Genomic DNA, 14,713 nt, shown 5'->3' on the forward strand with positions numbered 1-14,713 from the left:
GTCAACAGAGCTTTCCTACTGTATAAGAAAATGAAGCATTTCACCAACATTTATTAAAAGTAATATATTCTACTCAGAAAATACAGGTGATCCAGGCTAAAGAGAGATAACATACCAGTTTTTCTTTGCTGTGTATTAACTGGAAAATAAGCTTTTAAATTTTCATGCTGTTTTCAAAAGGTCTGATAAATGACATCATTAAGTATCAGCTGTTCTGAACATTGATCCTTAATTGATCCAGGGACTTACAATCCCCCTTGAGCAGTGAGCACTAACCTGGGAATCAGAGCCTCCACTTACAGATGCCTTGCATTTATGACACATGCTAACATGTTTGCTGTAAAAATGCCTTGCGTTCCTTCCTTGTAGTGATTTCCTCCAGCACGTTTTATAAAGTGCTAAAGACCATCACCTGCTTGCCTCTGACACAGGCTGCTTATGAAAAAGAAATCTGGTTTGCCAAGCACCAGCAATTATTTCCGAATTGCAATGATCCCCATAATATTATCATGCCTGTCAGGAAGCTAATATATTTCATTAAAAAAAAAAAAAAAAGCCTGTTAGGTTCTTTCTAGCATATGTAGTCTTTCTCAGATACTTGCACAAACGTAGTATCTATTTCTGCAGGATGTTTTTGGAAAGAAGTAACAAGACCAAGTCATTAAAATCAAACTCAGAAGGATAATCTAATTCGTTTTTCTTTCTAACAGTGCATATTTTAAGAAGCCAAATCTGCTAGAAGGAAACTTTTAAAAATATCCAAAAGCTACCCCAACAGCAAATCATACTTACTGCAAAAAAAGAGGAAAAAAAAAAAATCAAGGGTTAACTGCCGGCAGTAAGAGCAATTTCAGTCAGAGTGTCTTTGATCTCACTAAATATTCCCGGTGAAAGTAAACAATTTTGATTGTTTGATTAGATCGGCAATGAATAACATATACCCAACTGCTGGACTTCTTTATCAGATAAAATGGCCAGAGCATGTTACCTTAGCAACGGAAGGTGACGCCAGCCCCAGCCTCTTTGTATCCTCCACTGCGAAGGAAGAAAATGACCAGCTTCCCGTGTAAAACTTTGGCAGAAAACCATCACCATCAAAATCTACATGTCACCATCACACGGGTCCAATACCTCATCTCTCCCTCCCCATCTCCACCCCCATCGCCACCCCCGGCCACCGCCACTCATCCTCAGGCAGAGAACTGTCATAGTCATTTTAAAAAATGGTTTTGGTTTAATTATTTTTAGAGCTTCAAGCTCCAGTTTTATTTGCAATTACAACAGGAATACACGGTTAAACAGTTAATATGGTAGAAAAGTTGTCGGGGTACCAGTCCTTACCCTAATGCTGGCTGAGGGTGGTGGGGACAGGCCATCTTAGCTGGCATCTGTTAAACATTCCCCTGTTATAATTAATACATGGATCAGTCACCAGCATCTAGGCTGAAAATAACTCTCTTCCTTCTTTGAATCAGTCACTGCAAGAGGCTTGAAAAGCTGTCTGAAATTTCCTAGGTTTTGCAAGCTGCATTGTAATGTAAATCTTTTGGGAGATTTTCCCCCCTCCAAAAGGTAAATGAAACCCCGAAAGATAAATGAAAGGAAGAGTCTTGAAGTTAGCAGATACTCACCAGCACTTGTTGGCCCCTTTCGACAGGACACGGCTGAGCATAAAACGAAGCTATGCAACGCTGCTGAGCCCAGAAGCCCAAATGAACAGCTTCTAATTTTCCCTTCAATCTCAATTCAAGAGCACCGAGCAGAGGCAAGTGACGGATCTGCCCGTTTTATATTGTGATGAAATGCAACCCCTAAGACGAGATCTGAGGGGAGCTGCTCTTTAGAACACATTAGACTGCTAATTTAAGAAAACTGAAAGGTTTTGTTTTACTGTCTTTTATGTGTTCTCTCTGCTACCCCCTCAGTTTAATTTGCATTTAAAATTGCGCTCGCTCACGTCTCCTCAGTTCTCCAAGGTGTGGAGTACTTTCTAATCAGGACAGGCTGCTTGGGTAGGGTTTGGTGCAACGTCACTTTTATTCTGAGCTCCAGAACAAGGTGGGTAATTATAATTGCGGGCTGTTTTCTGGGGTAAAGTAAAGAGTGAATGCTTGATTTCACCCCCCTCCCTCTTTCCTGGCCTTTCTTCCTCTTCCACTTCTGATTGTTTGGTCAGATTTCCCACTGGCATAATGTCAGTTTGCCTAAATGCAATCTTTTCTGTCTGAATGTAACAAAATAAACATAACAGCAAAAAGAAACTTTGTTTTGATACCTGAGCTTATTCTGGTGATACAGCCTCCCTACCAAACCTCAGTAAGGATTTTTAGGCACAACACTTTGCGATCTGCTCATCAAAGCCATAATGGTAGTCAAATACAAGATCTCTAGTGGGTTCTCCATGACCCTCTTGTACCCTTTGTTGACAAGCAGAATTAGCAATAAGTGTGATGTGGTATGTACATATTGGATTGAGAAAAGAGAAGCTGCATTTAAGAAGTTACTTCAGGTTTAATAAAATGGGTATTCCCACAAATTTAAAACAAATCAAACAAGAAAAGAAGCCTTTGGAGGATGACCACCAGATTCCCTTCTCCCATACCCACAGCTCCATGGGCTACTCCTAAGACAAACCTGAACATCTCCTTCGGTATGTCTTATGGGTTTTCCCACCCAATGAGAGCAAGTCAGACACCAACCTGGTGCTGCAGAGTTAAGTCTGATTGATGAGAGAGGAAGCTGAAGCTACCAATCATACACCCTTACAGAGAAAGCAGACTTCAGACTCAGAATTCTCAGAGCTTTGCCCAGACCCAAAGACTAATTTCCCTAAGGTTATATTTCTGTTCAGCCCCCAGTGGAGGCATGCTGAACACTTGACATTTACGAGAGGAGAAAGCTGTCTTCTGGCTCCTTAGCTCCCAGTGAGATGTGGGCGACAGGTTCTGAACTCTATTGTGAGTCTACAGAAACTGTGATGACTCAGCGGTGAGAGAGAGTGTGTGTGTGTGCGCGCACACAATCCACTGCTGGTGAGCACAAATGAATACATGATTGAAAAGGAGATGATAAACTGGAAACTTGAAAAACAGAGTTCAACCCTGGGGGTTGGAGGATGGGTTTGGAATCAGTCGTTTCTAGAGAGTGGACCAAGAAAGGGAATTTGAAGTCTTACAAAATGGACATATAGTGTGAAAGGACCATGCTTTAAGAAAACTCTGAAAATTTTGACTTAAATGTATTTGGGAAGGGATGATTGATTATTCACTTGCAAAAGGGACTTCATTTTACCAGGTTGACTAGAGAACGACTGAGTTCTCTAACATGCCATGACCAAGTTCTGAAATAGGTTTTCAATAAATGATTTTACTCTCTGGGGAGCATAGCTGCAGATCACGTGTAAGAATAGCTGTGCAAGGCATTATTTTTAAAGGTGGGGAAGTACTGTAATGTTCAAAAGTCAATGTCAAAATCCGATCAGCTCAGGTCTGTTTTATAACTTTCATCTGCTCAAAAGCAGCACTTACAATGGCCCATTGTTCTGAGACACAATAGAACCAGACAGAGAAGAAGGCAAGGTTAGAGCAAGTATTCAGAATAACTCTTATGTAGCACTGAATGATTCAACCCAAAACATTCTTGAGATGTCAACTCTAGAAGTTAACTCAGACAATACTAACAGATCTTGGTGAGCTAGAGATAAAAAATTATATATATAAAAAAAAGCTAGAGTTGGGACTACCCTCGTGGTCCAGTGGTTAAGAAAATATGCTTCTAATGCTAGGAGCAGGGGTCGATCCTTCTTTGGGGAACTAAGATCCCACATACTGCTTGGTGTGGCCAAAAAAATTAAAAAATAAAAAGCCAGAGTTACATCTTTTACACTGATGGCATTGCAATATGAAATTTTAGCACTGTAAGGCTGAAATAAATAATATAGTGTTATTTAAAATACTGATTTGGCAGAGATGTTTCTACTTCTCTATTGAGTAGGTGGTAAGAATAGGTGTGGACGTGTTCTATACACAAAAGAAGGGTTTGATTAAAAAGGGAGGCGTATTTCAAGATGGAATCTGATCCGTAAGGGTACCAGCTGGTATCAATTTACCTCTGAGGTGTACTTATTTATACGATTGGATAGCATAAGACCCAAACAATCTAGGAGAGAAGTTCACATGATCTGCAGTTTGACAGTTTGTTCCTTTCATATCATCCAAATAATGAGCATCAGTGTCAGCCTGGGTTTACTCTGTTTGCTAAGAAATAAAGAAGTTTGTGTTATTGACAATTTTATGATTTTTCATTCTTGTTTAATTGCTTTACCATATTCCAGTTCAGTTCAGTTCAGTCGCTCAGTCATGTCCGACTCTTTGCTACCCCATGAATCGCAGCACGCCAGGCCTCCCTGTCCATCACCAACTCCCGGAGTTCACTCAGACTCACGTCCATCAAGTCAGTGATGCCATCCAGCCATCTCATCCTCTGTCGTCCCCTTCTCCTCCTGCCCCCAATCCCTCCCAGCATCAGTCTTTTCCAATGAGTCAACTCTTCGCGTGAGGTGGCCAAAGTACTGGAGTTTCAGCTTTAGCATCATTCCTTCCAAAGAAATCCCAGGGCTGATCTCCTTCAGAATGGACTGGTTGGATCTCCTTGCAGTCCAAGGGACTCTCAAGAGTCTTCTCCAACACCACAGTTCAAAAGCATCAATTCTTCGGCGCTCAGCCTTCTTCACAGTCCAACTCTTACATCCATACATGACCACTGGAAAAACCATAGTCCTCCAGAGATCTCCAGAAAACTCTTTTTATGTTGGACTGCACGAAATTCTGCCTACTACCTGCATGAAATCTCGGGAAAGTTTCTCTTTTCCCAACAGACCCAACTAACTTTAAAAATACTAGAAGCTCTCAAAGTGTGGGGATATTTTGGATCCCTTGGGGGTGCTAGTCTGAAGATCTTCGGTTAAGTACTAGCTCACTAAACAAAGGAAGCCTGTTCAGTCGCTTCAATCCTGGCTGACTTCTGCAATCTATGGACTATTGTCCACCAGGCTCCTCTGTCCATGGGATTCTTCAGGCAAGAATCCTGGAGTGGGTTGCCTACAGGAAGGAGACATAGGAGACTGGGGGTCCAATTTCTGGGTCAGGAAGATCCCCTGGAGGAGGAAATGGCAGCACACTCCAGGATTCTTGCCTGGAGAATCCCATGGACAGAGGAGCCTGGCGGGCTACAGTCCATGAGGTCACAAAAGAGTCGGACACAAGTAAAGTGACTCAAGTACTTCAGTACTGAAGTACTCGTCACTAAATAAATATATGTAAGAAATAATATATTCACTTATCTTGCAAATAGTTGACCTGAGAATAATATATTCAATAGCAGTGTTTTCTCTTTGCTTGGCAAGTCACTCTCATCTCCTCATCCAACACTCAAAAGAAATCTTTCCTTCTTTCCTCAATAAAGCTTGTCATTAGATGGTAGGAGTACTGCAAACACTTTATCTGGGGCTTTATTTTTATTCAGATCTCTCTGGGGAAGGAAGCACTTTCAGCCATCATCAAGTACTTTTATTGATACTTTAGTATAAATTAATTTCAAATCTTTTCTTGTGAAAAGGTTTTGATGATAGTTGGAAAGCTAAAGAAAACTGGGAGGGTTGGAAAAGCAGACTGAGGTGGGATAAAGTCTTACAGGGAGGAGGAGCCTAATTTTATTTCATGTAGTCATGTAGTCATGTTTTGAGGGCTTACTTATATATAAGATGGCAGGTATTCGGCTGGAAAAAAGGAACATTAAATCTGTAAACACTTCAATTTGGACCAGGGCTTGAAACTGCCTTAAAGGACCAGAGGCAGACTCTAAAATCTTATTTCAAGAACATCAGGTGAAAGGAGTTTCCCCTTTGGGCCATCCTTGGCTAGCAGGAAAATTCTTCAAAACAAAATCCTACAAGCTTCTGCTTCTGAAACTGCATTCAAGAGAGAGACCCTAGGAGAAAGCCCACACTGGCCAACATGGTGAAGGCTGGAGCCAAGAGGAGTGAAGGAGCCTTTGGTTCTACTAGCTGCCCGCTTCTGAAAATGTCCTTTCCCCTCTTTTAACACTTTATACAAGGGTCAGTTCACAGAGTGAAGAACAAGAGTTCAAAATGTCATCCTTCCGTCTGCCAACTGGATTCTAGTAAGCTGACCTTGCTTATAATGTGGAAATTTCTTGGTTTGGCAGAAAGAATACTCATAAATTATGTCTCTATCTCAGTGTTTATCTAATTGACCTGGAAATAGGAAAATGAAGAAATGCTGAGTTGGGGGATGAGGGGTTCTCAAGCAATGCTCTGCTGAGTATAATTCTCAAAATCCCTAAATATGAAGACGGGAAAATGGCCGACGAGAAATGTGCTGACAGTGGCAGCTCCTTTTTAAAAAAGCTCAAGTGTGATGATGTATAATAATGATATCTGACTTCATTCCCTCTGGTGAGAAAATCACATTGCCCTCAGTTCTTTATGTGTGTGTTATTTGTGCAGTTTGTTTCAGCTTTCCTGGAGGGAGCTGAAAAAATTAATCACAATTTCAACTGCATTTTCCTAGTCCTCCTAAAAATCCAGATTGCTGCTGTTGTTTAGTCTCTAAGTCATGTCTGACTCTTTCTGACCCCATGGACTGCAACCCACCAGGTTTACTGTCCATGGAATTTTCCAGGCAAGAATATTGGAGTGGGTTGCCATTTGCTCCTCCAGGGGATCCTCCTCACCAAGGGATTGAACCTGTGTCTTACCAAGTGCCTATTATAAACTGAAGTAAATTTTACTTATTGACATGAAGTATCTCCTTAATAAATTATCCAACGAAACAGTAAGCTGGAAAGTCATTGGGTATAGTAGGGTGCCATCAATACAAAACTGTATTTATATATGTAATAAGACTGCCCAGAAAGACAGAGCTTCAAAGTCCTGGTAGCAGTATCTCTAAATGCTTTCCTCTTTAGATATGTTTAAACTCTTTGAATTTTCTATAGGCATCACATGGCATTATCTTAGAAGAAATAACAAACAAAAACAAAATGAATGAAGACAGGTCCATCCACCTTCTTCCCCTGCGTATATCGCAACCTGAAAAATATCCCAAAAATGTTCAAGAAAGAAAGAATGATTTCTGAGGGCCATAGTCTTATAGACCTTACACAGAAGATATGACCCCTGAACTTCCAGAACACATTTAGGAAAATAGATTGGCTATAGCAGTGGGAACCCTCAGGCAGTGAATTGTATCAAAAGAGTATAAGTTATTTTTAGGCCCTTGTGAGATCATCTTTACAACCCCACATTACTGTGCACAGTGAAGTCTGACAATAGATACATTAGAGAGATAAGCGTAGAGGTAGATATAGAGATTAGAAAGAGACAGAGATGGAGACAAGGATAGGGCTAGAGATACAGAAGAAAACGACCAAAATCAATTCAGGCTTAGTGGTGACTTTGAACTACCTTTGTCCTGTTCCCAAATGTGAAGGTCAAAAAACCAGTTTTAGTCAGAGGAAATTTGGTAACAGTTTCATTCCTTTCAGGTCTTGAATACACTCATAAATTCTACAGCCAGGTCTACGTGCTTAAATATTAATACTAAAGGTTTTCCTTATGCATGGGGCATGTGATGTGTATCTTTGTATAAAAATATTATTCATGATACAGTCTCTGGGCTAATTTCAGAGTTAAATTTCTTTAGTCTCTGTATCACCTGAAGTCACTGAGGAGCATCATAGTTTCGGAATCAAGTTTCCATGTCAGCATTCACTGCTGCTCCTAGTGAACAGAGGACAATAGAAACTCACCTGCTCCGTGATGCTCTTAAAAGAGGCGTGATGGTGGGTAGGGGCTTGCTTCTGAAACAAAGAGAATCTTATTGGTATTCACTGAGTTATAATTTCTCACAGGCATTAATAATATATGGGGAAATGTCATATTCAGCCTCACAACACTCATTGCTGCATAATAAACACCAAAGAAATGTTATACAGGAGATGATGCAGTGAAAGAGCAGTGAAAGGATTGGCTTGGAAATCCAGGTTTTGCTGCTTCCAAGCAGCAAGCTCACCTCTTTAGTCCTCAGGTTCCAGCTCTGTAGAACCTGGAATAAAAATAAGAATCAAAGGAGAAAATCTATGTAGACAACACAGTACCTAACACACAAGAAGTATTTAGGTTAGGTATTATTTTTAAATGTGTTTAACAGCTTACAAATGCAAGGAGTTGTGGGAGTAGGGTACTCCACCCTGACTGCATCTGTTGCACGTATCAGTTGAAATATTACCTCTGTCGTTTTGATTGCAAGTAAGCTCCTGATCCTATGAGATCCCATGGTATTTTGTCTAGATTTCCAACTTGCATTACAGTTAATTTTGTATATGTGACAATTATTTTTTTATCAATAAATAAATTTCTTTAAAAGAATATGTTAACTGGGATTTCTTTGGAAGGAATGATGCTAAAGCTGAAACTCCAGTACTTTGGCCACCTGATGTGAAGAGCTGACTCATTGGAAAAGACCCTGATGCTGGGAAAGACTGAAGGCAGGAGGAGACGGGGACGACAGAGCATGAGATGACTGGATGGCATCACCAACTTGATGGACATGAGTTTGGGTGAACTCTGGGAGTTGGTGATGGACAGGGAGGCCTGGCGTGCTGCGATTTATGGGGTCACAAAGAGTCGGACACGACTGAGCGACTGAACTGAAGTGACATTACCAACAGTTTTAGAGTGGTTAGCTCTAGAACCAGGAATGAAACACTGTTAGCCATTATGTATGTCTGTGTATTTTCTCTTCACATTTCTTAAATCACAAATAAAAACATACAAGATACTACAGTGAAAATACAATTAGAGTTTCTCTCAAATAAATTAAAAGAGTGCACGGTCTGGGGAAAACCGAAGCCCAGCCTACTGGCTTACAAAGGGGACATGTTATAAAACTGGCGTCCAAGTTTAGCAGTTGGCCAGTGTCTCCACCCACCCCACTTCACTGCCCTCTTTGGTTGTGTTCTTCCCCAGAGCCCTAAGCTTCTCACCCACCCTATTAATTATTAGGATTAATGTCTAAAATGGCTTAATGTCGAAAATAGTACGTACCCCCCCCACCTCCAAAGTATTAGGTATTATGATTATTTTCCCTCAGAGAGCTGATGGCTCTTAGTGGGCTTTTTAATGCATGTTCTTTTTCTGGACAGTCATGCAAAGTAGGGAGCCTTGAAGACCCATGTCAAGACAGCATTTATTATTCTTTTTACCCCTCTGCTTTCCTTAGAGAAGTTGGCAGCAGGAATTACAAACTAGGATAGAACTTTGTCTACTGTTTTTCATAAGCTCATCTTCACTTTCCTCAGCCAAATGAAGCGTGGATGCCAGGCGCAGGTCAGACACTTTGTCCACTAGGTACTTCAGAGCCCAGCAAATGTTTCTGTTCTTCCAGGACTGGGTCACAGTTGTTGTCTGATCCGAGCGTTCAGTCACTCTGTGTTTATTCACAACTGTTTATCAGCAGATAGTTATTAATCATTCACTACATGCCAGGCATTGCGTGAGTTGCTGCGGGTACAGTAATGGACTAGACCAACTTCCCAAGGAGATTACAAGTTAGCTGAACTCAAATTCTCCCAACTTTTTTCATATCAAAGTGTGTACTGAAATGATCATGTTCGTAATTGAGCAGGTGTGTCCAGAGGCAGCATCAGGGGCCCAACATGGTATGCCAGTTGGGAAGCTTTATGTAAGATGCTCAACTTAAATAAAAGATTGTTGGGGTATAGTTGACTTCCAGTGTTGTGTTAGTTTCTGCTGTACAGCAAAGTGAACCAGTTATGCATATACATATGTCCCCCTTTTTAAAAAGGTTATTTTCCCATACAGCTCATTACAGAGTATTGAATAGAGTTCCCTGTATTATACAGTAGATTCCTATTAGATTGGGCTTCCCTGGTGGCTCAGCAGTAAAGAATTTGCCTGCAATGCAGGAGACACAGGAGACATGGGCTTGATCCCTGGGTCAGGATGATTACTTGGAGGAGCAAATGGCAACCCACTCCTGTATTCTTTCCAGGAAATTCCCATGGACAGAGGAGCCTGGTGGGCTACAGTCCAAAGTGTCACAAAGAGTCAGACATGACTGATGACTGAGCGCCCAGTTTCAATCCCAATCTTGCAATTTGTCTCCCCCACTGTATCCCTTAGTAACCAGGTTTGTTTTCTATGTCTGTCTGTTTCTGTTTTGTAAATAAGTTCATTTGTAACCTTTTTATTTATGTTCCACATACATGTAATATCATATGATATTTGCTGTGTCTGACTTACTTCACTCACTGTGACAATCTGTAGTTCCATCCATGTTGCTGCAAATGGTATTATTTTGTTCTTTTTTTATAATCTGTCCTTGTATACATGTACCACATCTTCTTTATCCAGTCCTCTAATGATGGACTTTTAGGTTGCTTCCATGTCCTGGCTGTTGTAAACAGTGCTGCAATGAACGTTGGGGTGCATCTCTCTTTTTCAATTATGATTTTCTCCAGGTCAACTTTTAATGTATTTAATTTCTCCATAGTTTTTTGACTTAGATGAATAGTACAATACAGTGTCCCATTGGAGGTAGGGGGAAGGGAGGAGTAGATACTTGGTGCAATGTTGAAAGCTGAATCTGCAGGTTGGTACTTGCTGTCAGAACGTTGAATTAGCAAAGAAAAACATTAGAGGGCTAACTGGTAGAGGAAACAAAAGTGGCAGGGATGGGGTGCCCCTTGTTGTAAACAATGTGTAAAATGGTTTCAAGACTCACTAGTTTTAAACCAATTATTTGGTTTTTAAATATTCTCCCACCACAGTTTAATGATAATTAACTTGGTTGAGTTACATCTGTTACAGATTCTCATATATTTCACAAATCCCTTCTGGAGAAGAAAATATCAAAACTACATTGTGTTTCCCTGGTTTGGAAGTTGTGGGGCCCAAGATAATGGAGAAGTCCATGTTCTTTAGTTGTTTGGGCCTTGAAAGTGACATTTTTTTTTTCAGGTTACTGTAACCTCCTTTGGCAGAGTAAACATTTGGTTGCATTTTTAAAAGCTGGTAGCAGTGAACAGCAAGAATCCAGTCACATTTTTTAACGTAGCTCCAGAGGAACTATGGTTTAAAATCGAAAGTCTTCTATTCCTATGGCAACCACCAGAAGTGTTCAGCTAATGCTACGTGCTGTGTACATTAAGCCACGTACTGTGCACCTCCCCCACCTTCTGCTGCCTCCTCCCCCTGCGAATTCATCCTGAACTTCACTAAACTGTCTACCTTGAAAAAGGCTCTTTTCCAGACTCAGAGCTGCTTTCCAACATGCAAGCAATCAAGCCCATGAAATCTAAAAGGGAAGACTCCTCCCAGAGGAAACCTTTACAAACCCAGAGGGGAAATGTACCCCAAAATAGAGACACCGTCTGCTTGCCTGATTTGACAGGTTTGAGAGCTCCTTGTTTGAAAGCCAGACGTGAATCTGTGAAGAGATTCCCTTGAGTTACAACCCTTTTTTGGGAGCAGCTACCATGAAGATAACATATGTGGTGAGACGGAGCCAAAACGCACCCACTGGGCAGCCGCGCAGTGCTGGGAGCGCTTCTAACACGTTCTCAGGAAGCTGGAGCGGTTAGTCACGGGGACGGAGGAAGAGCCCTCTGTGGCGCCTGTCTCATGGAGCAGGGGGCTGACTGTCACCCTTACTGCCTGCTCTCCAAGGAGGACTCCAGGGTTCTGCTCTCCTGAAGGGCTTGTTCTTCTAAAGAGTGAGAACCCAAAGCTGGGGATTCAAGATGCAAAGGTCAAGTCAAGGCAGGCTGAATCTTGGCTGAGTGTTTTTAAAATTTGAAGAGAAAAAAAAAACATTTTTAGGCGGAAATGGCCTGGGATGTCTTGCATACAGTCTTAGAGTCTAAGATATGGACCAAATACGGACGAGTCATTCACTTCTATTCCTTGGGGAAGGTTCAGAGGGACATTCTGGATCAGAATGAAGCATGAGGCCCCGATTGGCTTCCCTCTAAAGGCCATCATTGTCCCTCTGCCCCCCATGTTTCCTCAATCAGGATGCTTGCTTAGTGGGGAGTTGGGTTAAGGCTCTGTGGGACACTCAGATGTTGATACCGGATCGGCTGCTCTGAGATGTCAGATGTGGTGCTTATCAGCTCCAGGCTGTTCTTCCCCTCACTTGAAGATGGAGATGCTAAACTATTAGTCTCTAAGTCGCAAGTATCATATTGCTTAAAAAGTGTAGTATTTCCAGAGCTAAAGTCAATAGAACTGGGGTCTGATTAAAGCTGACTTTTTTGTTTGGTAAAGAGGAACCAAGATATTTAGAAGTGGGGACATAACGGTGAGTCTTGCTCCTCAACGTGTGTCTTTACATGAGCAGCATCAGCAGTACCGGAGCCTCCGGGAAGTGTAGAATTTTGGCCTCCACTCTAGAGCAACTGTTTCAGAATCTCCGTTTTAACAAGTTCTTCATCTGGGGCTGTTGAGAACCACTGCCGTAGAGTACTTAAGAGGCTGTGTTTCTAGTGATAAATATGTTGACAGCAAGGTGAACTGTTTCCAGTTCCATGATCCACCCTCTTCTCACCCGTCTCTTAGTCCCACTTAACAGATGAGAAAACCAAGATGCAAAGAGATGATGTAACTTGCCTTTTTTGTTGTTGTTGCTCAGTCACTCAGTCGTGTCCGACTCTTTGCAACCCCATGGACTGCAGCGTGCCAGGCTTCCTGTCCTTCACCACCTCCTAGAGTTTGCTCAAACTCAAGTCCATCGAGTCAGTGGTGCCATCCAGCTATCTCGTCCTCTGTGGTCCCCTTCTCCTGCCTTCAATCTTTCCTAGCATCAGAGTCTTTTCCAACTTGCCTACAGCCACACAATAAATAAACTATTAAGTGATGAAACCAAGACAAATTTAAGGTAGACTTGCCTGTATAGCCAGTCAACTAACAGGGGGATGGAGTGTCCACTAGACCTTCTTCAATGGTCTACCTTAAATACCCCTTGTTTATTAACAGACTCTTCTGGTATAGAAACCCTTTGTCAGATCTTACTCATCTTCCAACTTGACAATAGCATTTTTCAGTTTAAAAATCATCACAAATGACTTTTATGACAGTAAATCAGAGGTGAGATTATTACTTAATTTTATAGAAGGGATCAGACTCAAAGCCTAGAGAACTAAACTGACTTGTTTGAGCTAATAAGTCACAGGGCCCATGGACATTTGGGTGCCATGCCCAGTGTTACAGTATTGCCTTCAGATTGTGCTTGATTTAGAATATTTACTGTCTTGCTTACTTGCTTATCTGTGTTTGTGCTAACTTCAAAGATCAGAACAATAGATAGTGCCTTCTTGGTGATGTTCTTTTAAAATTAAATATCAATTGTGATATACATAAAATAGGGCTTCCCTGGTTGGCTCAGACCAGGTAAAGAATCTGACTGCAAAGTAGTAGGAGACCTGGGTTTGATCCCTGGGTCAGGAAGATCCCCTGGAAAGGGGAATGGATACTCACTCCAGTATTCCTGCCTGGAGAATCCCATGGACAGAGGAGCCTGGTGGGCCACAGTCCATGTGTAACAAAGAGACGAACATGATTGAGCAACTCACACACACACACACTGTAAAACATGAAACTCATGGAATAAATGCTGGCTTTCCTTTCAAAAATTCCAGCACTCTTAAATGGGATATTAATGTAAATTAATCTATTGAGTATTCACTTATTAAATATTGAATTATTATTAGGTTAAACAATATGAAATTGATGATATTGAACCTCTTTAGATCTGTGAAAGCATCAAGCATTGGTGAGTTACCTTGAGAAATGATTAAAAGATCATTGCATTCAAAGAATTCATAGCCTATTGAAGTGAACTGACTCAAAAATGTGATTAATATGATTGTTCTATGGTACAGACAGGTACATGGTACTTTGGGGGCAAACAGAATGGAGGGATTAACTTTGCTTCAGGAGGAATTTTACTGACTGCTCTTCATCAGTAGGGGTACATGTTTTGACAGAATAATCTACATATTCTTTTCTGGGCTCTCAAATTCATTTTGAAGGTGCCACCTGATGCAAAGAGCTGACTCATTGAAAAAGACCCTGATGCTGGGAAACATTGAGGGCAAGAGGAGAAGGGGGCAACAGGGGATGAGATGGTCGGATGGTTATCACTGACTCAATGAACATGAGTTTGAGTAAACTCACCGATAGTGAAGGACAGGGAAGCCTAGCATGCTGCCGTCCATAGGGTCACAAAAAGTCAGACACGACTTAACGACTAAACAATAACAGAATTCATTTTGAAGATGATATCATCAACAACCTTATGCAGAATGATAGAGGAGAATTACCTAGGAATGTTTTCATCATTTTCTCATCAAAAACTTTATTCTTCTGTCCTTTTAAAAAAAAATTCATTTGGAAGTCCTTTAGTTTTCAGCAAGGAGACTGTCATCTAATGGTTCACACAGAACCAAGCAATGATGTTGTGCTGTGGCAATCAGCTCTGTAGAGTCACACCCGGATCCAAGGTGCAGAGGCCTCTTCTAATTACCTGGGATTATTATAATAACTCCCAAATTATATTTCTTGGGAGATAACTATAGCCTTTCTTTATGCCCCTATTTTAGCCATGCACAG

General features: G+C 41.3%; 1 protein-coding gene across 1 annotated transcript in view; it reads right to left on the reverse strand.

Moving 5' to 3' along the window:
• PHACTR1 (phosphatase and actin regulator 1) overlaps positions 1 to 1,799 on the reverse strand; it is a 527,559-nt gene extending 525,760 nt beyond the window's left edge. The window contains exon 1 of the mRNA XM_027525394.1: positions 1,632 to 1,799. The gene's annotated coding sequence lies outside the window, so the exon portion shown is untranslated. The remainder of the gene's footprint in view (positions 1 to 1,631) is intronic.
• Between the last annotated feature and the right edge of the window lie 12,914 nt (positions 1,800 to 14,713).

This window comes from Bos indicus x Bos taurus, chromosome 23 (genome assembly GCF_003369695.1).
Source record: "Bos indicus x Bos taurus breed Angus x Brahman F1 hybrid chromosome 23, Bos_hybrid_MaternalHap_v2.0, whole genome shotgun sequence".
Lineage (NCBI taxonomy): Eukaryota > Metazoa > Chordata > Mammalia > Artiodactyla > Bovidae > Bos > Bos indicus x Bos taurus.